Below are 26,173 nucleotides of genomic sequence, written 5' to 3'. Positions count from 1 at the left end.
GGGCTGTGCTTGTCCTCTGCGAAGGTTCACCAAGTGTCTTTAGGGGAGCAGGTTGAAGCTGGTGATGTGTGGGGCTCCTTAGTGGGGTGTGGGGGTGGCGGCACTGCTTGCTGAAGACCCAAGAGATGACTGACTTGCCAGGTGGGTCCCTCTAGATGCTGCCAATTGCTGGCCGTCTGCTGGGAGCCACCTTCCCGGGCTGCCACTAGGAGCGCCAACCCCACCAGTCTCCTGCGTGGCCATGGGGTCCCTGCCCCTATGATGATTATTATTTTATAAGTTAGATTTCTAGAGAAGGAATTGCTGGGTCCAACGGTATGTCACAATGTCCAGGCGTTGAGTCATAGTGCTATTTTGCCCTCTACAAAACATGTGTTTTTTGACTTGAGCCCGGGTGGTGTTGTGGTTACTCGTTGAGCTGCTAACCACCAGGTTACGCCATCGAGTCGATACCAACTTATAGTGACCCTATAGGACAAGGTAGAACTGTCCCTGTGAGTTTCCGAGACTGTAATTCAGTACTGGAGTAGAAAGCCTGCTTTTTCTCCTTCAGAGCACTGTTGGTTTCAAACTGCGAGCCTTGTCCTTAGCAACCCAATGCATAACCCCTAGGGGGAGGCATTGCTTCAGAACCCTGGTGTTGAAACCTTTGGAAAAGGATGCGGGCAAGGGTTGCACCACGTGGTGACTGCAATTCACACCCGTAACTGCCTCGCCAAGGGCTGAGGTGCCACTGCCCCCCGCCTCAGTGAAGACAGAAGGGGAGGGCGCAAGAAGGCGGGACTGGGAGGCCCATACTGACCCAGCTTCTCCTTTAGGACCTTGCTCAGGAGTCAATGGCAGCTAGGCCTAGATAGGAGTGAAGCCATCCCGGGGTGGAGAATGGGGAGCAGGCTAATGGATCCCGCAGGAGGGCTGCAGAGAGCAGGCAGGATCACAGAGGGCGCTTTGGGCCTGGGCCCACACAGCCCATGTGGTTGCTGTTGTCCCAGGCTGGACGCCAGGCTCCGCAGCCCTCAGGCCCAGAGTCCATGGAAGACGTTAGTGAACCAAGATCTGGCTCAGGGGGGTGGGGGGAGGGGTGCTGTGGGATGACTCAGTGAGTCCTGGGGAGGCTGACTTGACTTGGGACCTGAGTCCATCCAACGGTTTCTCAGAGTGCCCCCAAACTAGAAGGCCCCCTAACCCACATGTCCTGGGGTTCAGGAAGGAACCCTGTTGTGTTGTCTTGGAGAACTGCTAAGCTGGTTCCTCCTGGTTGCTTTTCTAACTTCACATGCTCACCGGGTTTTACAGGACGCTGTACTTTGCCTTCTCCACAGGCCCCCTGACAGCTGAGGTTGCGCTCTCGTCCTTTTGCATTTCTGTCATGTGCCAGAGTCTCTTCTGACATCCACTCTGGATGCCCATCTCTTTTCCTCATGTATCATGTCCTTGATGCCATCCTATTACTCTCTTGGTATTGGGTCATTCATGTTCAATGCCTCAAAACTATTCTTGATATGGTATCTAAAATCTGATGGAATATGCTCAAGGTCACGGTTGGACTCTCATGACCTTATTTTGATTTTTTTTTACCCCCCAGCTTCAAGTTGAACTTGCATATGAGCATTTCCTGGCTTAGCCTGCTGTCTCCATCTGTCTCTTTTTCACAGATGAAGTATACTTGACTCTTGTGGGTTTCAGTTCCTTGTGGTTTGTTGCTACTATGTTGTTGACAAAGGCATTAAATCACGGGGATTGCAAAATTCTATCATGTGATCTCTGGTGTCGCTTCTGTCACCAAGGCCATATTTTCCAGTTACTGATCTCTCCTCATTTTTTCCAACTTTCATGTTCCAATTACCAGTAATAAGCAAGGTATCTTTAAAAAAACCATAGCAACAACGCAGAGAGCTTTATTAAAAATATCAAAGTGCGCAACTGTGGTTTCTTTGTATTTAAATTGCAACTTAGTTGTTGGTCTACATTTCCGATGGTTAACTTTGTATCCAATAGTCCTTTCTCCTTCCTATGATTCAGGAGCCCTGCTGGCAGAGTGGTTAGCTGCTAATCTCAAGGTCAGTGTGAAACCACCTTGGGAAAAAGATGGGGACTGTCTACTCCTGTCAAGAGTTAGAGTCTCAGAAACTCATAGGGGCAGTTCAACCCTGTCCTATAGGGTTGCTGAGGGCAGTGACTTTGGCTTTTGATCGCTCTGTGGATGACCCTCTGCCATTTTATCCAAGCCAATACTATCAGCTGTCTAATGACAGCTCCCTCCTGATATGAAAGTCTTTGTCTTCTTTTGTCTGCCCCCCCCCCAACAGTGGTCTCACATAATAGTTATCATATTGCGATGGGCTAATATCACTCAGCATGATGTTCTCCAGGTCCTTTCATGCCATGTCCTTGTGTTTCTTTGAAGCACAGTTTTCCACTGTGTGTACAGACCAAAGCGCCTGGCGTCATACTTCCACCGAAGAGCATCGAGTCTCTGTTCATCTTGCCATCGTGACCGGCGCTACAGGGAACATGGTGTGCACACGGCTGTTCTTGGGATGACTCTTGTTTAGGACAGGTGCCCTGCAGAGGAACTGCTGGATCCTATGGGATTTCCATTCCCCGTTGTTGGAGGCTGTGCCATTATCGCTTTCCATCGTGGTTATACCGAACTATTCGCTGTGTGTGAGGGCTCCCTCCATCGCCTTTCTGGCATTTGTGATTTCTTTAGTTTGTTTTTTTTGGGAGGTGTGTGTGGTGTATGTGGTGTGGGGGTGTGTGGGTGTGGGTGTGTGGGTGTGTGTGGTGGGGTGTGGGGTTTGTGGTGGGGTGTGGGGTGTGTGGTGGGGTGTGGGGTGTGTGTGTATGGGGGGTGTGCGTGGTGGGTGTGTCGATTTCTTTAGTTTTGCAAGGTGCTATGCCAGCGTTGTTTTGATTTGTATCTCTTGGACGGCTAGTGATGGCATTTCTTCAGATGTTTGTTGACCATTTGGGAAACTGTTGATCATGTCCTTTGCCCATTTCCCCTTATTTTTTCTTATCGAAGTGTTGTTGTGTTCTACAGATTTGAAAGTTAGTCTCTTGTCCATTGTGTCCTTGTTAACGATCGATGCATCCAGACCGCATGTTGGATCAATCTCAGACTGAAGAAGTGGGTAGAATTTTGGGGTGCAGAAGGCTATGGATGACAGTGGAAGTCCAGAAGCCATTTGCAAGGTCTACACATAGAATCAGTCTCCAGTGATTTCCCTCTGACCATAATTGAGGGATGAGAATAGCCTGGTTATGAAACAGAGAGTGTAGCAGACATGATTATAGGAGATTACAATGAAAAATCAGCTCGGAGCAGCCAATGCACAGAGAGGATCATAGGGCCGCCTCCACCATGAGACATGATGTTCCCTCACTGACCCATAGTGCCAAAGGGGACACCCTGGAGATAATGTGTGGAAAGTGTGCCTGGTCTGTCCCCACACACAGTGGGGTGAAACTCGAAGGGAGAGCAACAAGGCAGCAAGGGGAGCAAAGTAATCAAATCCCCAAGGAATCCCGAAAATAGACTTCTGACTCAGAGGGACAGGGCTCGGCACCTCATCAGACTTGATTGAAAAACACCCATAAGGGTCAGACAGCCAACTATCTCTCTCTTATTTTCTTTTGCTCTAAGCCTATCCTGCGACCCTCAGTGAACAGAGCATGTCAGCCAAGATTACCACTCCAGCTGCTTACCCATGTGATCTGGAATGCCATCCATTTAGGTGACAGCAATTGGTAGAGGTGCTCTATGAAAAGTGACAGCTCTGTCATCTCTACTCAGTCCCCAATCATTTGCCATGACTTTAAGCACAGGCTATCTGGGGGACTGGAGCTCCTTCTTCCCACCTCTGACCTGTCGGGGGTCGCACTGTGGTGGCTTGTGTGTTGCTGTGATGCCAGAAGCTATGTCACAGCTATTTCAAATGTGAACGGGGTCCCCCTATTGACTAACAGATCAATTAAATCAAAGCTCTCTCCCTTTCTGACCCAGTCCTGGTTTCCCCTACTAAGTGGTCAGACATGCTGGGAACAGACTTCGAGACCGTAGTTCATGCCCTGATAGGCTCTGGGTCTTGAAGATGTTCCAGACTCCGGCATTATGACATAACCTACCACTTAGACTGGAAAATACCATGTAGCAAGGACACGGGGTGTTACCTCTAGGAATCCAAGACAGACCCAGGCTCTTGTGTCCTATCAACCTGCAGCCTATTAACTCCCCAAACCTGCTGGCACCAAACTCAAATGTTTAGACCTCCAGTTTAAAAAAACCAGTCCAAATAAAGTGTTTGCTAGTCATTTCAAGCCTGCTTGAGAAACTGCATCCAATATCCACTAGCCACAGGACCCAATAAGCTTTGTGATAAAGACCCCAGGCCATTGCTGCCCTTCGGAGTTCCCTGACCACAGGCTCCCCATGGTGCATCCGTGGGAATCACCGGGATACAGAAGGCCCCCCTTTACATCCCTCCTCTTCTCTGTGGCCCTGGTGTCCTTCTGGGCCTTCTGCCACCTCCACCCACTTGCCTTTAGGGAGTCGCAGATAGACTGCTCTCTACAGGTAGCAGCATTTGCATAACCCACACCCAAGCCTCCTGCCAAGGAGTCCGTGGGCTATGTGTTGGGCTCCTAACTACCAGGTCAGCACTTGGAAACTGCCAGGTGTTCATCTGGAGAAAGAGGAAGCTTTCTACTCCTGTCAAAAGTGTCAGTCTCAGAAACCACGGGGACCATTCCACCCTGTCCTGGAGGGTTGCTATGAGTTGGCATCAGCCCAGCCACGGCAGGATAGCGGTGTGTTTGGTCTTGCATAGCCATGGAGTTGGATTCTGACTCATAGTGACTTGATACTGGGTTTCCAAGACGGCCAATCTTGATGGAAGCTGACAGTCCCATTTTCCCCCTGCAGATGGTGGGCTTGAACAGCCAGCCTTGCAGGTAACAGCCCAACACCTAACCCACAATGTCCTCAGGGCGCTTTTGCCTAAACCCAAAACTGAACTCACTGATATCACGTTGATTCCAACGCATAGAGACCCTGCAGGACAGAGAGAACTGTCCTTGTGGGTTTCCAAGATCGTAACTCTTTATAGGAGCACCAAGCCTCATCTTTCTGCTTTACAGCAGCTGGTGGGTTTGAACTGAGGACCTTGTCGTTGGCAATCCAATTTGTCACCCACTATGCCAGCCCTAGTTCTACCCTGCCTTATAGGGTCGCTGTGCGTTGGCATCTATTCCATGGCAGTATGCCACCAGGGCTCCTTTGTTTGCCCAACACCGCCATCTGGTGGCCACATATTTAGTTTGCAGTCTAGGCTCTTGGGACTCTAGGGGTTTCAGTGGCTGAAATCTTGTGGAAATAGATCCTCAAGCCTTTCTTTCGTGGCTCTGTTGAGTGGATTTGAACCATCAACCTTTGGGTTAGTAGCTCAGCTCAAAGTTTCACCTAAGGACTTAATTTGTATAATAGGCAAAATATATTTGATCTGCATTTACAGGGAATTCTACCAGATAACATTTTAAGGGGGGAAAAATGTGTTCTGTATTTACAGGAAAATTCCAAAGGTTAACAGTCTACCACCAACAAATAGAAATAACCAGGACTACCATATATTTACTGTTTTAATGTCTTCCTTTCTATTTTCTGTCCTTTCTTTCTAACAATTTTATTAGTACATAACCCAGATACCACACCATTCATTAGTTCAGTCACATTAAGAAGCATTGTACAATTTGTACCATCACCACTTTCAAAACGTTTTCTTTCTTATTGTACTCCTTGATATCAGCTCCCCATTCCGCCCCCCCCTCAGCCCTTCCATACCCCCCAGGAACCCTTACTGTAGTTATTGTCTCTCTCTATAATACACCCATCCTGGGTTTCATATAATGAAAAACAAACACACATAACAGATAGTCAAGAGGGCTACCAGTATTAACAAAATACAACAGAGATAAACCCCAGGTGGGATAAAACCCTAGAAAATATTAAAAACCAGATCAAACTCAAAATATCTCAAAAAGGAGATCCTATGAGAAGGTTTTAACCATTCAAGTCTAAATTTTCATTTTTTAAAATTAATCATTTGATTTGGGGGGCTCTTACCAAGCCTATAAAAATCCATCATTCAATTATATTAAGCACACTTGACATATGTTGCCATAAAAAATTCCAAAACATTTTCTTTCTACTTGAGCCCTTGGTATCAGCTCCTCTTTTGCCCCCTCTCTCCCCAACTCTCCCACCCTTGTAAATCCTTGACCAATTACATGTTATTGTTATTTTGCGACTTATATTCTCCGTTATCTCCCTTCACCCACATTTCTGTTATTTGTCCCCTTGGGGGTGGGCTTCATATCCAACCTTGTTATGGGTTCCCCCTTTCTCCTCCTTCCCCCAACCCCTCCTCCATCCCCCTAAACTTATGACATTGCTACTCCCACTACTGTTCCTGAGGGTTTTAGCTGTCCTAGATTCTATATGTGGAGAGCTCTTATCTGTACCACTGTGTGTACTCTGGTCTAGTTGGATTTGTAAGGCTGAACTGGGTCATGGTAGTGGGGGGAGGAAGCATTCAGAAACTAGAGGAACTAGAGGAATGATGGTGCTATACTGCACCCTGGTTGAATTGTCCCTTCCTTGTAACCCTTCTGTGGGGGGATGTCCAACTGTCTATATGTGGGCTTTGGGTCTCCACTCCAACCCCCCTCATTTGTATCAATTGTTTTGGGTTTTCTGATGCCTGATACCTGATCCCGTCAACACCTCATGATCACACAGGCTGGTGTGCTTCCTCCATGTGAGCTTATTTGCTTCCCTGCTAGATAGCTGCTTGTTTATCTTCAAGCCTTTAAGACCCCAGATGTTATAACTTTTGATAGCTGGGCATCATCTGCTTTCTTCATCATATTTACTTATGCACCCATTTTGTCTTCAGTGATTGTGTCGGGAAGCTGAGTATCAAAGAGTGCCAGGTTATTAGAATAAAGTGTTCCTGTGTTGAGGAAGTACTTGAGTAGAGGCTGAAAGTCTATCTGTTATCTTAATACTTAACACATAAATATATGTACACTGGCCTCTATTCCTTTCATTAAAAATTAATATATTGTACATACTTGAGTATAAGCTGAGGCACCTAATTTCACCACAAAAACCTGGGGGGGGGTCTTGTTCAGCATAAAAAAATGTGTTGATAAAAACTCGGCTTATTCTTGAATATATACAGTATTTACATATATACATGCCTATAGCTATACTTTTATAAATATCTTTTTCTCCTGTTTCTTTCCTCTATTTCCTTTCACTTACCTTCTTCCTATCCCATTATCATACTCACCCTCCATTTGGCTCTCAGTATTTCCTCTCAGATACATTGTCCTTGTTCAAACTCTACCAGACATTATATGACCTCCTTGCTATCAATTTTAAATCTCTTGTTGTTCCCTTGCCCCTGGGTTTGTTGGCTCCCCCCGCCCCCTCCCCACCCCTTCTTCTCCTATGTCCTCTGGGACCACGGGTCCCATTGTTTTCTCCTCAGGATTGTTTGTCCTATCTTATATAGATAGACATAGGTGGAAAGAGAGAGAGAGAAAAAAAAGAAAAGATAGATAGTTGAGGTCTGTCTGCTGACCCCTATGAGTGTTTTCCAATTAGGTTTGATGAGGTGCCAAGCTTTGTCCCTTGAGTCTATTTTCGGGATTCCTTGGGGACTTGGTTACTTTGCACCCATTGCTTCTCTGTTGCACTCCCTTCAAGTTTTACCCTGCTATGCATGGGGGCAAACCAGGTACACTTTCCGCACTGTGTCTCCAGTGCTGTGCTGTCCCCCATAGTGCTATGGGTCAGTGAGGGAACTTCATGTCTTGTGGGGTTGCCCCTACGGTCCTCTCTCTGCATTGGCTGCTCCAAGATGATTTTTCATTTTAATCTCCTATAATCATGTCTGCTAAACTCTCTGTTTGATAACCAGGCTATACTCACCCCTCAATTATGGTCAGAGGGCAATCACTAGAGATGGATTCTATGGGTACATCTTGCAAATGTATTTTGGACTTCCACTGTCATCCATGATCTTCTGCAAACCAGCATTTCACACTTTTAGCTCTGATACCATTCCCTCCTGAGGATTTGGATTATATGATTTACAATCCTTGAATCACACATCTACTTTCTTCACCATGCTTTGCTGTGGTATCCATATCTTCCATATTTCCTTCATGAGGGTGAATATTGAGCCAGGGCCGTGTCGCAAGAACTAATTATTCTTCAACTGGAGCTAGGATTAAGTGCAAATCCAAAGTCCATTCCTAGATCTATCTTTGTTATTTTATGTTAGAGAAACTTATCAATCATCTCCTTCTGTTTATCGTGTCATGATGTAGCCCATGGTAGTGTGTTTAAATTGAAAAAAGGAGATTATAGAAGTGCAGGCTAGCAATAAATCTGCCAAACAACTCGGTAGAGAACCTCCTTGCTTTCTTACATTAGTCTGGTAGGTACAGTTCTGCCATGGTGAGTGAGTGTTATTGAAAGTTTTGCCTTATCATCAACCCCTTATTGTTTGTGTACATAATGTGAGTCCTTTGTGCTTGATCTGTACAAGTCAACAATTCATGTATGGTGGTCTGAAGCTGGCGTATCTTTGTATAATTTCTTTTTCTCAACAGTGTTTAAAATTCTATACCATTCACTAAATTAATGATATCAATTATAATATCAATAGAATTTTGCCCTAAGGGATGCTTTATAATGTTCTCTATCATAAAATGATTATGATGTCTCTAAAGTGAAGCAGAGACAAATAAAAACTGTAGATATAGAAATGGGTTTGGGGCTCATATTTAATTTTAGCTTCAATCTAAGAACAATTAGTTTTTGTGACTTGGCCCTGCTTGATGCTTGCCCTCATGAAGAGATCCCTGGAGATATGGGTGCTACAGCCAAGTGTAGTGGAGAAAGTAGATGGTGCCCACCTATCAGAAAGAATAGCATCTGGGGTCTTAAAGACTTGTCTTCATACAAGCAGCTAAGTTTCTAAGGATCATGTCTGTGTATCAGGACCCAATGGGATGGGGCTGGAAGGCATCATGGAGAGTCACTGGAATGAGATTGTTGGCAGCTTTGATGCCATGAGCCTCTCAGAGTCCTTACTCCAAGGCATCGATGCCTCTGGTTTTGAGAAGCCCTCTGTCATCCAGCAGTGAGCCATTGTTCCTGTATCAAGAGTTATGGTGTGATCACGCAAGCTCCATCTGAGCCTGAGAAAAGAGCCACTTTTGCCAGGTGAATCTACAGCATATTGAATTAGAGCTGAAAGCAACCAGGTCTTTCTCCTAACTCCCACTCGAGAACTGGCCCAGCAGATACAGAAGTGATAATGGCATCAGGAAAGTCCCTGGGTGCTTCCTGCCATGCCGGCCTTGGGGGCACCAATGTGTGGGCTGAAATGCAGAAACTGTAGCTGGAGGCTCCTCATATTATCAAGAGTGCCCCAGGCCAGGCATTCTGTATTCTCTGTGCTTAATCAAAGAGACTTGCCTACCAAACATATCAAGATGTCTGTACTTCTTGAAGCTGATGAAATGTTCAGCGGTGGAGTCAAGGATCAGATCTAGCACATATTCCGACACCTCCACAGCAGCACCGAGGTCGTTTTGCTGCCAGTTACAATGCCTTCTGATGTGCTGGAGGGGACCAAGACATTCATGAGGGACCCAATTGGGACTCTGGCTAAGAAGGAAGAATGGAACACGATGAGTAAAAGCTGGACACACCAACACCCAAGCCATCATCTTCTGTAATATCTGGATGAAGGTTGGCTGGCTCACTGAGAAGATGCATTGTGTCCTCTGCACAGAACTGTGGATCAAAAGGAATGAGATGCGATGACGAGGGGTTATCTTCTGGTTCTAGTAAAGTATTGATGACCACTGACCTGCTACAGGTCAGTGGTCATTGATGTGCAGCAAGTTTCTTTAGTTACCAACTCAGACCTTCCTATCAACCTGGAAAACTATATCCACAGAACTGCCCATGGTCGACGTTTTGACCGTAAGGATGTGACAGGAGAAGACAAGAGGACTCTTGAGAACTTGAGACCTTCTGCAACACCTCCTGTGTTAGTCCGGGTTGACAAGAGAAACAAATCCACAGATACTCATATGTGTAGGAGATAATTTTATATCAAAGAGGAATTGTATATTAAGAAAACATCCCAGACTAGTCCAGATCAAGTCCATAAGTCCAATATTAGCCCATATGTCCAACACCAATCTATACATTTGTCTTCAGACTCACGCAGCACATGCAATGACACTGAATGCTGGAACTTCACAGGCCAGTGGGTGGAAAGTCCTGTGGATCCAGTGGCAGTGGAAGCATCTCAGCGCTGGCATGAGTCTCCATGTGGCTATTCTAGCCCCAGGCCTCCCTCAGTATAGCTCCATGCGGCTTGTCAACAGGAATGTCTCGCAGGCAGTGAGTGTATCTGGCCGCCAGTGAACTACTTATCTCCATCATGCCTCATCAAGCTGCAAGCCGATTGACAGGCTAGACGTCACCCCGTTGAAAGTTAACAGGAGATTATGTAACTGCCACACCTCCATTGAAGAGATGGCCCTCAATGTTAAAGGCCTTGTCTCAGAGGGATTACCCATCCTACTGCCTAGACCTGGCCAGGGTTTAATCCTGGGGGTTGGGGTGGGAGTGGGTGGGGGCTGAGGAAGAACAGCAGATGGGAGGAGGGAAGGGAGCCAAGGGATGAACATCTTGTAATCTTTTTTCCCTTTGAATAAATATCAATTTGTAATAAATTTAAAATTAAATACATTTTAATAAATAATCTTATTGGGGGCTCCTACAGCTCTTATAACAATTCATTCATCACTTGTATCAAGCATTAAATGTCACCTTATAAGGCAAAAGAAGGAACAGAAAGAAAAAGGCAGCTACTTAAGTGAGGCGTCCACATGGAAGAAGCACACTAGCCTGTGTGAGCCAAGGACTGGGAAGAATAAAATCCAAATCTGAGCCCAAACTGTGGATACCTGGTTTGCAGAAGGCTATGGGTGATCCAATCCAATATACTGTCATTGAGTTGATTCAGACTCATAGTGACCCTATAGGACAGGATAGTATAGTCCCTGTGAGTGTCTGAGACTGTAACTCTTTATGGAAGTAGAAAGCCATGTTTTTCTTCCTCAGAGCAGCTGATGATTTCAAACTGTTGACCTTTCAATTAGCAGCTAAACTTGTAATCACTATGTCACCAGGGCTCCCTGTGCAGTGGAAGCTGAAAATTCCATTTGCAGGGATTAACCTTCAGGTGAATCCCTATGACCATAGTCCAGGGGTGTGAATAGTGTTGCTATCAGACAGAGAGCATGTCGGTAGGCTAAAATGTGATACCATGTCATTTGCTCTCCCTTTTGACCTATTTTAAAGCTGTTTCAGTTTTTACTATTTTCTGCTTTCTTTTAGATTAAGGTTTTTCTCTGTATTGTTTCTTGGTTGTTGTTGCTTTATATTTGCTTCCTGTTTGATTTTCTGTAAAGAAAACCCAGGCTAGGTCAATCTATAGAGCCAGGAAATAGAATAGTAATTACTAGAAACATGGCAGGGGATGCTGGGGGGAAATGGGACACGAACAACAATGAGAAGAACATGTCCAGAAATGGGTTGTGGTGATGATGGTACAACTCTTCTCCATCTGACTGAAGGATGAAACTGTATGCCATGTGAAGTAGACGCCAATAACACGATGAAACCCCAAAACCAAATTCACTACCATCAAGTCGATTCTAACTCATAGCCACCCTACAAAGGGCATGGTATACCTACCTCTGTGAGTTCTTTTTACAGGAGTAGAAAGCCTCATCTTTCTCCCAGAGAATGGCTGGTGGCTTCTAGCTGCTGAAGTTGTTAGCAGCCTAATGGGTAACCACTAGGCGCCATCAGGATTCCTAAAACTATGAGAGAGGGAGAGAGGGAGAGGGAGAGGGAGAGGGAGAGGGAGAGGGAGAGGGAGAGGGAGAGGGAGAGGGAGAGGGAGAGGGAGAGGGAGAGGGAGAGGAGAGAGAGAGAGAGAGAGAGAGAGAGAGAGAGAGAGAGAGACTAAATATTTTAAAAAGTCAGCCATTGTATAAAAAGTCCACCACACGGCGCGCTAACACAAGAAATTGAGGACCAACGCTGCAGTGATAACAAATGACCACCAGAAAATAGAAACGCCTGGCCTGCAGTTGCACGCAATGTCCACAAGGGGGCAATAAAACAAGAAATAGAAGAAACGTTTTGTTGCTAGGTGTAGAAGAGTCGTTTTAATAATGATGGCAACATATGTACAAATATGCTTGATACAACTGATGAATGGATTGTTATAAGCGCTGTAAGATCCACCAATAAAATGATCTTTTAATAATAATAAAAGGTTGTTTCAGACTTTTGGCGACTTTGAGTACAAGAGAACCAAACATGCCCAGTCCTGTGCCAGCCTCAATTTTTGCGCGCACTGTTGCGCGCTATCTCGCTATTTCTTTGAAAGTCTTCCTCTTTTTGGCAACGTCTATTTTACCAAACCTGATATCCTTCTTCAGGGACTGGTCCCTTTCTGATAATCTGTCCAAAGTATTTGAAACAACGTCTACTATCCTCATCTTCATTTCTAAAAATATCTGACTGTCCTCTTTCCAGACAGATATTTTTTCTTTTTGCAGTCGATGGTTACATTCAACATTCTTGGCCAACGCTATAATTCAAATTCAATCATTTTTGGGTCTTCCTTGTTCCAACTTTAGCATGCATATGAAGTGATTGCAAATATCATGGCTTGGCATTCACGCTTTTAAAATGATTTTTATTTAGTTAGTTAAAACATTTTATTGGGGGCTCTTACAGCTCTTATAGCATTCCATACATCAACTGTATTGTATCAAGCATATTTGTACATATGTTGCCATCCTCATTTCTAACACGTTTCTACTTGAGCCCTTGGTATAAGCTCTTCTTTCCCCCCTCCCTCCCCCCAGCGTCCTACCCTCATGACTTTTTTAAGAGAAAATATCATGGCACAGGCAAGACTTTTTACCACTTCGAAGAGGTTCCTTGCAACAGATTTATCCAATGCAATATATTAATTTCTTGTTTGTTGCTTCCCTGGGAGTTAAGTGTGGAGTGTGTAAAATGAAATCTTTTTTTTCTCCATTTACAATGATGCTGCTTATTGGTCCAGATGTGAGGGTTTTGTTGTCTTTACATTGAGGTATGATCCATTCTGAAGACCGTCGTCTTTGCTTTTCATCAATAAATGCTTCAAGCCAGTTTTGCATTCAGCAAGTACGGTTGTGTTATCTGCATATGGCAAATTAGTAATGAAAGTGCCTCCTAATGCCATGGCCTTCTTTCTAGAGTCCATTTTCTGGGATTATTTGCTCTGGATAAGTATGGTGAGAGGACACCTCCCTGACACACACCTTTCCTGATTTTAAACCACACACGACCCCCTTGTTTTGTTTGAATGATTGCCTCTTGGTCTAGGTACAGGTTCTGCATGAGCACAAAGAAATGCCTATTCTTTGCTACATCATCTGTAATACGTTGTGGTCCACACAGTTGAATGCCCTTACTAAGTCAACTAAAAAAAGTAAATATCGTTTAATTCATTATTCTCTGTTTTCAGCCAAGATCCATCTGGCAACTGTAATGATATCACTTGCTCCATGTCCTCTTGTGAAGCTGGTTAGAATTTATGGCAGATCCCTGGTGGCACACTGCTGCAAGCATTTTAAAATGATCTTCATCAAAATGTTACTTTTATATATTATCTATATTGTTGATAATGTCTGCATATGAATCTCTTCTGAGTCTGTTGATCAGGTAATTGTTTTCTACTTTCTTCACATAGATGAGGGAGTTCTTCCAGTGTTCCATCATTCTTGAAACCTCTCAATTGGTGCACCATGAATTCCAGGAATCTTGCTTTTTGCCAGTGCCTCCAATACAACTTGAACTTCTACTTTCAGTATCATCAGTTTTTGACTATATCTATCTTACCTCCTGAAGTGGCTGAACATCAACCAATTCTTTTTGATACAATAATTCTGTGTATTCCTTCCATCTTCTTTTGATGCTTCCTTGGTTGTTCCATATTTTACCCTTAGAATCCTTCAATATTGCAACTCAAGGCTTGGATTTTTTTTCAGTTCTTTTAGTTTGAGATACACTGAACTTATTCTTCTTTACTGTTTTTTTAACTCCAAGTCTTTTAACCTTTTATAAAATACTTTAATTATAACACAAGAATTAAAAAAACCCAGCATGTTATTTTTCTGCAATTATGTGAACATTTGACCACCAGCTAGCACAGTAAAACTCAAGCAGGTGGCACTTAAAGGAAGTAGTTGCTTAACGTTCTTTTGGACTTTTGTTAATTTAAGCAAAATATATAAAATCTAGAGATATATAATGAATAACTTAAGGAATTTTGTTTCCTTAGTAAATTAAAATTTGGTACATAAATATTTACTACTAGGTACATATATAGTGCTTATTCCATTGCTTTTAAGAACACCTTTCCATCACTAACAGGTCCTCTGAGGTGGGGACCAGATTAGCAAATCTTTGTAACTCCCCAACCTCTAGGACAGTAGTTGTTGCATTTCAGGCATTCAATAAATATGTATTAAATCAGTGAAACAAAGAATCAATAAAAGTAGGAGAGCCCAGTGGAGGTTGAGTAAGTCCTGTGAAGGATATACAGGTGGATCAATCAAAGGAATCAAACCGATTATCATCAAGTCATTTGCAATTGTTAATGATCCTATAAGGTAGAGTAGCGCTGCCCCTGTGGGAGGGGTAATGCTGTCAACCTGTACAGGAGCAGGAGGCCTCTCTCTCTCTCTCTCTCTCTCACTCTCTCTCTCTCTCTCTCTCTCTCTCTCTCTCTCTCTCTCTCTCTCTCTCTCTCTCTCTCTCTGAGGCTGGTGGGTGCTGACAGGTGACCATACATAACCTGCTGTGCCCCCTGGGGCTCCTTTGCAGGTGGGCAGGTAGTGGGGAATGTAGGGGAAACTGTGTTTCAGCTATGATGGTCATTCTAAGTGTCTTTGAGTTGATACCGGGAGAAAGACGAGGCTTTCTACTCCTGTAGAGTTACAGGCTCAGAACCCCACAGGGGCAACCTTTCCTTCTGCCCTATAGGGTCGCTATGAATCAGAAGCAACTTGATGGTGATGAGTTTGAGTTGAGATGCTTTTAATCACCAGTGAATTGAAAGATCTGAAAAATCAGCAAAGTGTATTAAAAAGGATAAAATTCATTAAGAAAATCAGGCTTGACTGAGTTTTCCAAGGCAGTTGAAACGATTTCAAAAATTATTCTGGAACCTGAATTTCAAATGAAATGTTTGGGTAGCTCACCCAGAGGAGTTTGGGAAAACTGCTTGTTAGGGTCACCTCATAGTTCATATTTGGGGGGTGGCAGTGGGTTGGGCAGAATTTCCTGCTTTGCTCAAGACTGGGTTGGACCAACAGCCCCTGGAAGAGGACGGGATTTTGACCTTTGCAGGCTAGACACATTTGAGGCCAGAGGTGGCCTCAGGAAACCTGGAACAGGCCAGATTTCCATTCCTGTCCACCCACCACGCGCTCTTTCTGGTCCTAATGGATGGAGCCTGCCCCCCCCCACCCCCCCACCGCACAGCATCAAATCCTGCTTCCCCTGGTGGTCACTCATGGATACACACCTCACGACTTCAATCCCACAGCCCTAACATTTTCAAAATCAGAGATCTTAATCTTCTGTCCCAAGTGACTTCGTTTCCTGAGTCCCTTCTTTCACCTCCTCAGGGGCTCCATAGCCCTCTGGCTTCCTGCCATCTTGTCTTTGGGACAGGAATTTGTATTTTATTCTAAACTCACCCGAGCAGTGCATAGTGCCGCTATGGGTTGGAACCGACTCGATGGTATGAACACCAACAACAGAAACCTACAGCTCAAAGCATTCTTCAGTGGTGACCTTTTAGGCATCAGCCCTGGTTATGTAGTGGTTATGAGTTGGGCTGCCAACTCAAGGCCAGCCGTTTGAAACCACCAGCTGCTCTGTGGAACAAAGACTAGACTTTCTACTCCTATAAACAGTTACACTCTTGGAAACAGTGGGGCAGCTGTGCTTTGTCCTATAGGATTGCTATGAGTTGGCATTGACTCAATGGCAGGGAGTTTGATACATATATATGTATATATACACATTTGTAATATATATATATAAAAGGCGAAGGCCTCCTCTCAAACCAGGCTGTGCTTTTTTTTGCCTGTGGCCCATGTTGCTTACACAGCTGGGGCGCTCCTTGGGCCGTTTGGCCTTCACTCCCAAGGAAGTTACAAAATGCCCTACTTACTGGCAGTTAGCCTATTTAAAAATAAAAATGGGTTTCAAAGGGCCTGGCAGTCATGGGCTCTGCCATTAGTCACTGCTTGAGTCCCTTCAGCTTCAGCTTCAGGCCGCCTGGCTCAAGCATTCCACTCTCTCGCCTCCCTTCTCCTCGCCCCCGCAGCTGGCTCCTCTTGGGCCCGGCTGTTTCCAAATGCAACCATGTCTACCCTCTCCAACCTCTTCCCTTGGCTTGGACTTGTCCTACTCCAATGCAGTCCCTACGCAGCCATCAAATGATCTTCCCAAAGCCAGAAACGGGTCTTGTTCTTTCCTGGCCACTCACCCTCCACCAGTACAAGCCAACTGTCTCCTATTCAATTGCCATCGGCTCTGGCTCCCAGCTTCCTCTCCCCTCACCTCCTTCTTGTTTGCTCTTCCCCTTCGTCTAAAGCTGTCAAACATCCTGGGCATGGGGCTCTGCACTCCCCGCTCCTTCTATATGGTCATCAGGCTCTGCTCAGGATTCAGCTGCCCATCTGAGTGGAAAGTCACATCTCCCCACCCCCTGCCCCCGAGCGATGCTTTCCCACCTGACTCTGGTGATCTCCAAGGGCTGATCTTGCTTAACAAGGTGTCTCCTTGGACTCAATGGAGGGATCTTTGCAGGTGGGCATCTTGAACATCATGGTTTTTGCGGGATCATCCTGACCACTGGTCTGTTGCAGCGACTGGGACCGCCCGCCCTCTGAGGGTCTCCCTCACCTTTGCAGCGGCACCAAACACGCTGTCCTCCAGCGAGTGATCACTCCTGAGGACGTGGGTCCCAAGCCATCGGGTTGGATGATGTTCTGTTGCGACCCGCAGGATTTGCATTTGCTAAGATTCACTAGTAGCTCCCCAGGTCTGTTGTCCTAGTCTGTCTTAGTCTGGAAGCTCTGCTGACAACCTGCCCACGATGGGTGACCCTGATGGTATAGGAAGTACCACACAGCAACACATCAGCCACCACACTAACCAAAACTGACAATGAGCACACGTTGCTCTCCCCTCCACCTAGGGAACTTCTGGTGCATCTTCCTGTGCACACGAACCCATGGAGAGTTGCTGAACATGATGATGCTTAGGAAGTCTGCGGAGTAGAACCTTCCAGGGGGCTGTGTGTATCCTATGTTCTTTCATCGACGACGAGGAGGAATGAGACATGGGCACCCTCATGAGGTTGGCTGGCATGACTTCAGCTTGTGAAAGTCGAGACCACGCAGCAGCGGAACACATCATTTGCAAAGAGGAACCGCTCATTTGCTGTTCTTTTACATGTTGGAAGACGTGTCCTCATCTTCTGGAATAAATATTACTTGACGTTACACGTTGACATGGCCTGAGTTTCTTCAAAACCCAAGTCCCCACCGCAGCCATCCAATCCTGCCAGTGTATGTAACAAAGGGTGAGTCATCTTCTTTCACTTCATGGTCATTAACTGCTATCAGCAGTGACCATGATTTTGCCTCTGGCACACATTTAGTGATGTCTAGAGACCTTTCTCGTGTCCTAATGACATGGGGTGGGGGCTGCTACAGCTACTAGCATCTAGTGGGTTGAGGTCAAGGATACTGTCAAACAATGCCCCGCCCTATACCCCCCATGCCTCAGTTGTGAGTTCTTAGTTTTTAAGTTAAAAAAAAAGATTTTTATAGACAATTCAGAGAATACAGGCAAATTTAGAGAGGAGAATTTTCTAGCCATGGTGAACCCCTTGGTGTTTTAGCTTTCTAGTATTTTTTTAATGCCCATACATATTATTTATGTGCATCGTATTTATGTGCCAGAGACCAGTCCCTGGCGAAGGACAGCATGCTTGGTAAAGTGGAGGGGGAGCGACAAAGAGGAAGGCCCTCAAGGAGATGGATGGACACTGTGGCTGCAACAATGGGCTCAGGCACAGGGACAATGGTGAGGCTGGCATAGGACCGGGCAGGGATTCATTCTCTTGTACACAGGGTCCCTTTGAGTGGGGACAGTCTCAATGGCACCTAGCAACCACAACATAATTATATTATTAATCACAAAATGATACATACTAGAAGTATTTTTTTGTAATTAACAAAAGCCAGTCTCCAGTATAGTAAAACATGAAAGTCGGCATCTAAGAAAGAGGAGATGAATACAAATCTTATCCACTGCAACAAGCGATAGAAAAATGGGTGAAGGGAGATGCCAGGTAGTGTAAAATAATAATAATTTCTACATTATCAAGGATTCATGAGAGAGGGGGCAGTGGGGAGGGAGCGGAAAAACGAGGAGGTGATTCCAAGGGCCCAAGTGGAAAGAAAATGTTTTCAGAATGATGATGGCAACAAATGTACAAGTGTGCATGACACAATGGATGTATACATGGATTGCGATAAGAGTTGTATGAGCCCCCAACAAAATGATTTAAATAAATAAATAACAAAAAAACCCAACAATAACAACAAAAAGAAAAGTGGGTGCATCGCATTTGCCTGGATGACTAGGCCAACACTTTGTGGATGTTCTTAGTCCTTTGCCTCTCAAATTTTATGTCATTTTCTAGGCTTTGATGAAAGATGAACATTTGGGTAGCTAAGTTTTGAACCAACCACAAGAATGGTCATTCTTAGAAGCATTCTGACATGCTGAAGTTGGAGAAGATGCTCAAGGTCAAGGATTAGACCTTCCTGACCTTCCTTGATATCCTCAATATGACTAGCCGTCTTGGGTTGGGGTGTCCCAGAAGTCAACTTGGATTCCAGTACCAGTGGCTTCTTTAGGAGGTGACCACAAGTCACCTTGTGATCATACCACATCGGGGGTTAGGAAGAGGGACAGGGCAAAGAAAGAGGCCCGTCCAAGTGAATGGGAATGGGTGGATCAGTACCTCATTCCTCCCCCTTCTGCTTCTGGGCAGAGAAAGCCCTAGGCTGGACAGTGACCAACTTTCACAGGAAGAAACCATCGGTGGGACCCTGAATGGTGAGTGCCAAGAGAACTCTTGTTGGCTACTGACAGCGACTGCTCTGCTGGCCCTGCAGTGAACCCCCAGGAATTCCCCGCTGAGTCTTATTCAAATACACTAAAGCAGACATCCTCAAACTATGGCCCATGGAGGACATTTATGTAGCCTGCTGGGTCTTTTTGCCCCGTTTGATTTTTTACGTCAAAATAAGATATGTGCAGTATGCATAGGAATTTGCTCACAGTTTTTTTTAAACTATACTCTGGCCCTCCAACAGGTATGAGGGACAGTGAACTGGCCCCCTGTTTAAAAAGTTTGAGGACCCCTACACTAAAGACCCTTTGTAACCTCTTTCCATGTAAGATGCAAGTGTCGTGCTTTTGTAGAGGTGGAGAAGCTTTGACATGATCCAAGCAAAGCTTCCCCCGGAAAACAGAAACGACTTATCACAGAAAGGGTGGCTTCGTCCACAGACTGGATGAAGGGCTCTGGATACTTACATGAAGGAGCTCTGGCGGCAGAGTGGGTCCCGCATTTAGCTGCTAAGTGCAAGGTTTGTAGTTTCAACTCAGAGAGATTCAAAGTCTGGGGAACCCCAAGAGGTAATTCTACCCTGCCCTAGAGGGTTGCTGTGAGTCAGAGTTGACTCAATGGCAGGGGCTGTGGGTCGGCTTATCTGAGGAACTATGGTGACGTAGTGGTTAAAGCACCCTACTGCTAAGCAAAAGCTGGGCAGTTCAAACCCAGCAGCTTCTTCGTGGGAGAAGGAGGTGGCAGTCAGTTTCCATAAAGATGTCAGCCTCAGAAACCCTACTCTGTCACTGTGAGTTGGAGTCAGCTCAATGACAATGGGTTGGGTAGGGTGTTCGTTGCTGTTGTTAGGTGACATCTGACTCATAGCGACCCTATGCACAACAGAACTGACCCAGTGTACAAACATGGCCGAGCCCTGCGCCAACCTCCCGCTCGTTCTTATGTTTGAACTCAGTGTTGCAGCCATTGGGGCAATCCATCTCCTTCAGGGGCTTCCTCTTTTTAGCGGCCCCTTCATTTTACCAAACATGATGTCCTTTTCCAGAGACTGGTCTCCAAATAACATGTCCAAAGGCCTTCAATAGCATCACCCCATCCTTGCCGCTAAGGAGCACCCCGGCTGTCCTTCTTCCAAGCAGATTGGCGGGTTCTGTTGGCAGCCCACCATTCTTCCCCAGCACCATAATTTACATGCATCAGTTCTTCCTCTTTGATCTCTCCTAGTCCTTGTTCAGCATTCCTGTGCATAGGAGGTGACTGAAAATACCACGGCTTGAATCAACCACACATTAGTCATCAAAGTAACATTCTTGCTTTCCCCTTACTGACTCACAGCTCTAGGGGAGCCAGCACCAGAGACACATTGCAGGAATTGTGCCCGGTCTGACCTTCCCACACCAGGGTGTAATGCACAGGGAGCTCAACAGAGCAACAAGGTGAACAAAGCAAAAAAGTCCCCAAAGAATTCTGAAAGTAGACTTCAGACTCAGGGGGCAGGGCTTGGCAATGCATCATATCCAATTGGAAAACATTCATAAGGGTCAGGAGACAGTTGTGGAAGTATTCATAGGCTATTTTTTGTTTTATGTCTATCTATATAAGACAGGCAGGATAAACAATCTTGAGGAGAAAACAACAGGACCAATGGTTCCTGGGAGACAGGGGAGAGAAGGAGTTGGGGAAAAAGGAGGGGGGAGTCAACAAACCCAGGGACAAGGGAACAAGAGATCTAAAATTGATGGCGTGGAGGGCATAGAATGCCTGGTGGGGTTTGATCAAGTGCAATGTAACTGAAAGGAAGTACAGAGAGCCAACTGAAGGTCGAACATCATGTGGGATAGGAGGAAAGTAAAAGGAAATAAAGGAAAGAACTAGGAGGCAAAAGACATTTATAGCGGTATAAACAGAGACATGCACATATGTAAGTATATTAAGATATAGCGATAAGGATATAGGTCTATGTACATATATTTATAGGTTATGAATCAAGGTAGAAGATGAACATTGGGTGTCTAGTCAAGGACTCCCTCAATGCAAGAACACTTTGTTCAATAACCTGGCATTCTGTGATGCTCACCTTCCTCACACGATCGATAATGACAAAATGGGTGTATAGCAAATATGGTGAATCTGGGGTCATAAAGGCTTGAAGTTAAACAAGCAGCCATCTAGCAGGGAAGCAACAAAGCCCACATGGAAGAAGCACATCAGTCGGTGTGATCATGAGGTGTCAATGGGATCAGGCAACAAAGACCCAGAACAAAAAAATCATATCAATGTGAATGAGGGGGAGTGTGGAGTGGAGACTCAAAGCCCATCTGCAGACAATTAGACATCCCCTCACAGAAGGGTCACAAGGAAGAGACGAGGCAGTCAGGGTGCAGTATAGCACCAATGAAACATGCAACTTTCCTGTAGTTCTTTAATGCTTACCCCCCCTGAAAAAAAAACAGTCATGATCCCAGTTTTGTCTTTCAAATCTGGCTAGACCAGAGCATGCACCCTGGTACAGATAAGAGCTCTCGACACAGAGAGTCCAGGGCAGATAAACCCCTCAGGACCAATAATGAGAGTAGCAATACCAGGAAGGCAGGAGGAAGATGTGGGGAGAAGGGGGAGAATGGGGGAATGATCTACACACAACCCCCCACCGCCTAACAAAAACAGAAATGACAAACAGAAATGTTGGTGAAGGGAGACAGCAGATGGTGTAAAATATGGAAATAAAAATAATTTTTAATGATCAAGCATTCACAAGGGTAGGAGTATCAGGGAGGGAGGGGGAAAAAAGAGGAGCTGATACCAAGGGCTCAAGCATAAAGGAAAAGTTTTGGAAATGATGATGGCAACATATGCACAAATAGGCTTGACACAGTGGAAGTGTGGATTGTAATAAGCGCTGTAAGAACCTTCAATAAGAGGATTTATTATAATAAAATAAAGAGGTTCTGTGCAGCAGATTTACCTAGTGCAATGCATCATTTGATTTCTGGACTGCTGCTTCCCTGAGCACCAAGACAACTTCAACCTTTTCTCCCTTTACCAGGTTGTTACCTACTTGTCCAGGTCTGAGGATTTTGGTTTTCTCTATACTGAGTTGTCATCCATACTGAAGGCTGCTTATGTGTGGGCTAATGGAGTTACCATGGTTGAAGTGTTATGAAGTATTTAACTCTGCCAATTGGGCTATACTTCCTATGTGTCCTTGTAAACACTGGAAATGCCCTCTGCCTTAGGGCCTTGACTTTGCTCTTTCTTTTGTCCAGATGCCTTCTTCTCATTATTTACTTCCTGCTGAAAATGCTACTACCTCCAACAAGATCACATTTGGCTCTGGCTAACTAAACAGACACAGGTCTTCCAAATCTGCCAGATCTAGAGAGAGATCCTGAATTGGCTGAAATACACACACACACACACACACACACACACACACACAAAAAAAAAACCTTTCAGGTCCCCAGAGGCTGTAAGGATATCAGACACAAACTACTGAAATATGTTTGGATGAAAGGAAATGGAGACTCAAACTAGAGGCATACCGAGTAGAGTCAGGGAGAACTTGGTTTGGTTTGTCCCAAGTCAAACCAAACCATTGCTCTTGAGGGGGTTCTGACTTGTAGCAACCCTATAGGACTGCCCCTGTGGGTTTCGAGGCTGTGCGAATCTTCATGGGAGTAAAAAGTTTCTTCCTTCTCCTGCAGCTGGTTGGGTAGTTTGAACTGTAGCCCAACACGCTACCCACGTTGTCACCAAGGAGCCTTGAACTGCATGATGTTATCCGAATTTCTGTTGGGGTTCCCCCAGGGGGCAAAACCAGCAAAAGATGGAATCCTAGGGGGGTCAGCGCCATTGTTCTCCCAGCTTGGTCTTGTGGCATTCTGGAACCTTTGCCAAACCCTTTGTAAACAAACCCGTTCTTAGACGTGGCTCCATTTATCCAGTTTGCAGGGCTGTTTCCTGCCAGGCCCTTGGCTGATGCAATTTCGTAACATATTCTCAGACTCATTCAACTCGGCACCTGTTTATTTCAGGCCTTTAGACATCATTGGCAATGACAATATGCAAAGGGTCCTGTCAGGTTCTCTTTTTCCTTTCGTGAAGGCTATGTTTTCTTGACCCCTTTCATTTCTGTGGCCTCGGAAAGCTCCAGCCGGGTTGATTCTGCGAATGTATTTCTTGAGCCCAGAGGGGTCTGGCTTTGAGACCTTCTGGCAGAGAGCCTTCCTGCCTTCCTCCCAAGGGATTGCTAAATGCTAGGAGACAGTTTGATGCTAATCATCAGCTAGCCCAATTAGTATTGGTATTGTTTTGATGAAAATCCCCTATTTTAAACCAAACAATGACCTTTAGGTGAGAGCCTGTTAATTTCTAAGGATGGTAGGTGTGGGAAAGGAGTTCTAGGTGGAAGAATGGTGTTGATGAAGAACGAGGAAGAGGTATGGCCAGAATTCTCCTTAGAAGCAAGGATGACAAGACTTCGTTTTATGCACTTTGGGCAGGTAATCAGGAGGAAGCAGTAGAGGGGGTGGGTGGGGGGGTGGTGTGTGTGTGTGTGTGTGTGTGTGTGTGTGTGTAAGGTAGATGGATTTCCTTAGTGGCTGCAACAAGGGCCTCAGACATAGTTAGGCCAGGTTGACTAGAGAAACAGATTCAGAGACACTCATATATGTATCAAAGAATACATCAAAGCTTTCTAAAGGGTAATTGTATATCAAGAATTCAAGCCCAGTCTAGATAAAATAGATAAGTCTGATATGAGCCCATAAGTCTAACACTAGTCCATAAATCTCTCTTTAGACTCAGGCAGCTACATGCAATGATGCAAAGTGTAGGAAGATCACAGGTAGGTGGATGAAAAGTCTTGCGGATCCAATGGCAGTGGAAACATCTCAGCGCTGGTGCAGGTCTCCATGTTGGTCCTCCACCTCTCCAAGCATCTCAACAGCAGTAAAGTGAAGCAGAGAGAGAGGTTGCTCACAGGTCTCAGCAAGTTTCTGCCTGGCTTGTCAACAGGAAGCGAAATGCAGAGAGAAGAGGAATTTTCCAGATTCCTCAAGACAAGCCCATACCCACAAAGAGGCTGTGACCTGATTGACAAGCTAGACTCCACCCCCACACCTATTTATTAAGTTGACAGGAAATTATATAAGAACCACAGATAGCAATGACTGTGAGGGTATCACAAGATGGGATACCATTTTGTTCTGTTGTATACGGAGTGGCTATGAGTTGGCATTGATTGGATGATACCTAAAACAACAATAATGTGGAAGAATGGCATTCCCCTCCTTTCTCCTCCTGGGTCCTGCCTTCCAGGCCCACGCTCATATTCTTGTCTTCAACTCGTAAGAATAGTATTTTTTTGTAAGACATGTATTACAACTCAAACTAAGTATGCTATCAAAGGTGGAGAAAAAAAAAGAAAATGGATTTGGCTTATTGATGCTTGTGGTACTTACCTATTCTGTTGTCAATTTAAGGATTAAGGGTGTAGGGGTGGAGTTTAGGCTGTCAATCTTGGGCTAGCCAATGAGACTTCTGTGTGAGCATGGCCTTCTCCTGAGAATTCTGGGAAATCTGGTTATTCCTCCTTGGAGGTGAGAGACACCATCTCTCTCAGTTCACTCCCTTGGAGACTCTCAACTGACAAATCTGACTTCCTGTGAGGCACCCCTGAGGAGATACCACATGGACATACCCAGATGCAGCCCCGGCAACTGGAATAGCCACGTGGAGACTCTTGCCAGCACTGAGATGCTTCAACCACCGCTGACTTTGCACCCACTGGCCTGTGATCATTTTGCATTTGGCATCATTGCATGGGTCTCATGAGTCTGAAGAGCACTTTATGGGTTGGTGTAGGACATATGAGCTAATATTGGACTTATGACTTTGGAGTAGACTAGGTTGGGATGTTTTCTCAATGTTCAATTGCTCTTGTATATAAACCTCTCCCTTATATACATATGCGACTTTGTGAATTTGTTTCTCTAGTCTACCCAGACGAACACAATGCTCCACTCTCAAAAATATTAAAGGCTTTCATCTATGACAAGTTATCTCAGGCAGGATGGAGTGGGCTGGAATTTTTAGACCTTCAGGATTTGATGGTGTGTCTTCAGATGACTCTGGCACTATTGGATATGTACAGTTCATTGGAGAAACAAACTTGGATGAATAATTAACCAGAAGTATGAGAGAACCCATGGAACCCTAGTGGCACAGTGGTTAAGCACTTGGATGTTAACTGAAAGGATGGTGATTCAAACTCTTCTGTAAGGATCACAGCCTTGAAAACCCTATGGTAGTGGTTCTCAAACTTCCTAATGCCTCGACCCTTTAATCCAGTTCCTCATATTGTGGTCACACCCCCCCCCATAAAATTATTTTTGTTGCTACTTCATCACTGTCATTTTACTACTGTTATGAATGGGGTGACCCTTGTGAAAAGGTCGTTGAACCTCCAAAGGGGTTGTGGCTCACAGGTTGTGAACCATTTCCCTATAGGGTAGTTCTATGCTGTCCTCTTGGGTCACAATGAGCCAGAATCCACTCAATATCAATGGGTTTGGTATAAGAGAATGCAGCAGCAGAAGTTAATTGTGCCCGAGGCACTGAGTAAGACATACTTAGGAAGTGAAGATTGTGTTGGTTACTTAAGGAGGGATGAAATTTCACCAGTTAGGGAGGGAAGAGGGGAAGCAAAATTGAGTAAAGAGGGGCCAGTGTGTACAAAGTCACACTGAATGCTGACAGGTCACAGTGTGTACAAACAA

General features: G+C 45.1%; 1 pseudogene; it reads left to right on the top strand.

The window, feature by feature from the left end:
• The first annotated feature begins 8,527 nt into the window (after positions 1-8,527).
• Positions 8,528-10,738, top strand: LOC142433175 (eukaryotic initiation factor 4A-I pseudogene; annotated as a pseudogene).
• The last annotated feature ends 15,435 nt before the right edge of the window (positions 10,739-26,173 follow it).

This window comes from Tenrec ecaudatus, chromosome X (genome assembly GCF_050624435.1).
Source record: "Tenrec ecaudatus isolate mTenEca1 chromosome X, mTenEca1.hap1, whole genome shotgun sequence".
NCBI classification, from domain to species: domain Eukaryota; kingdom Metazoa; phylum Chordata; class Mammalia; order Afrosoricida; family Tenrecidae; genus Tenrec; species Tenrec ecaudatus.
The sequence above is the reverse complement of the archived record's forward strand: the minus strand, read 5'-3'. Positions and strand labels throughout refer to the sequence as shown.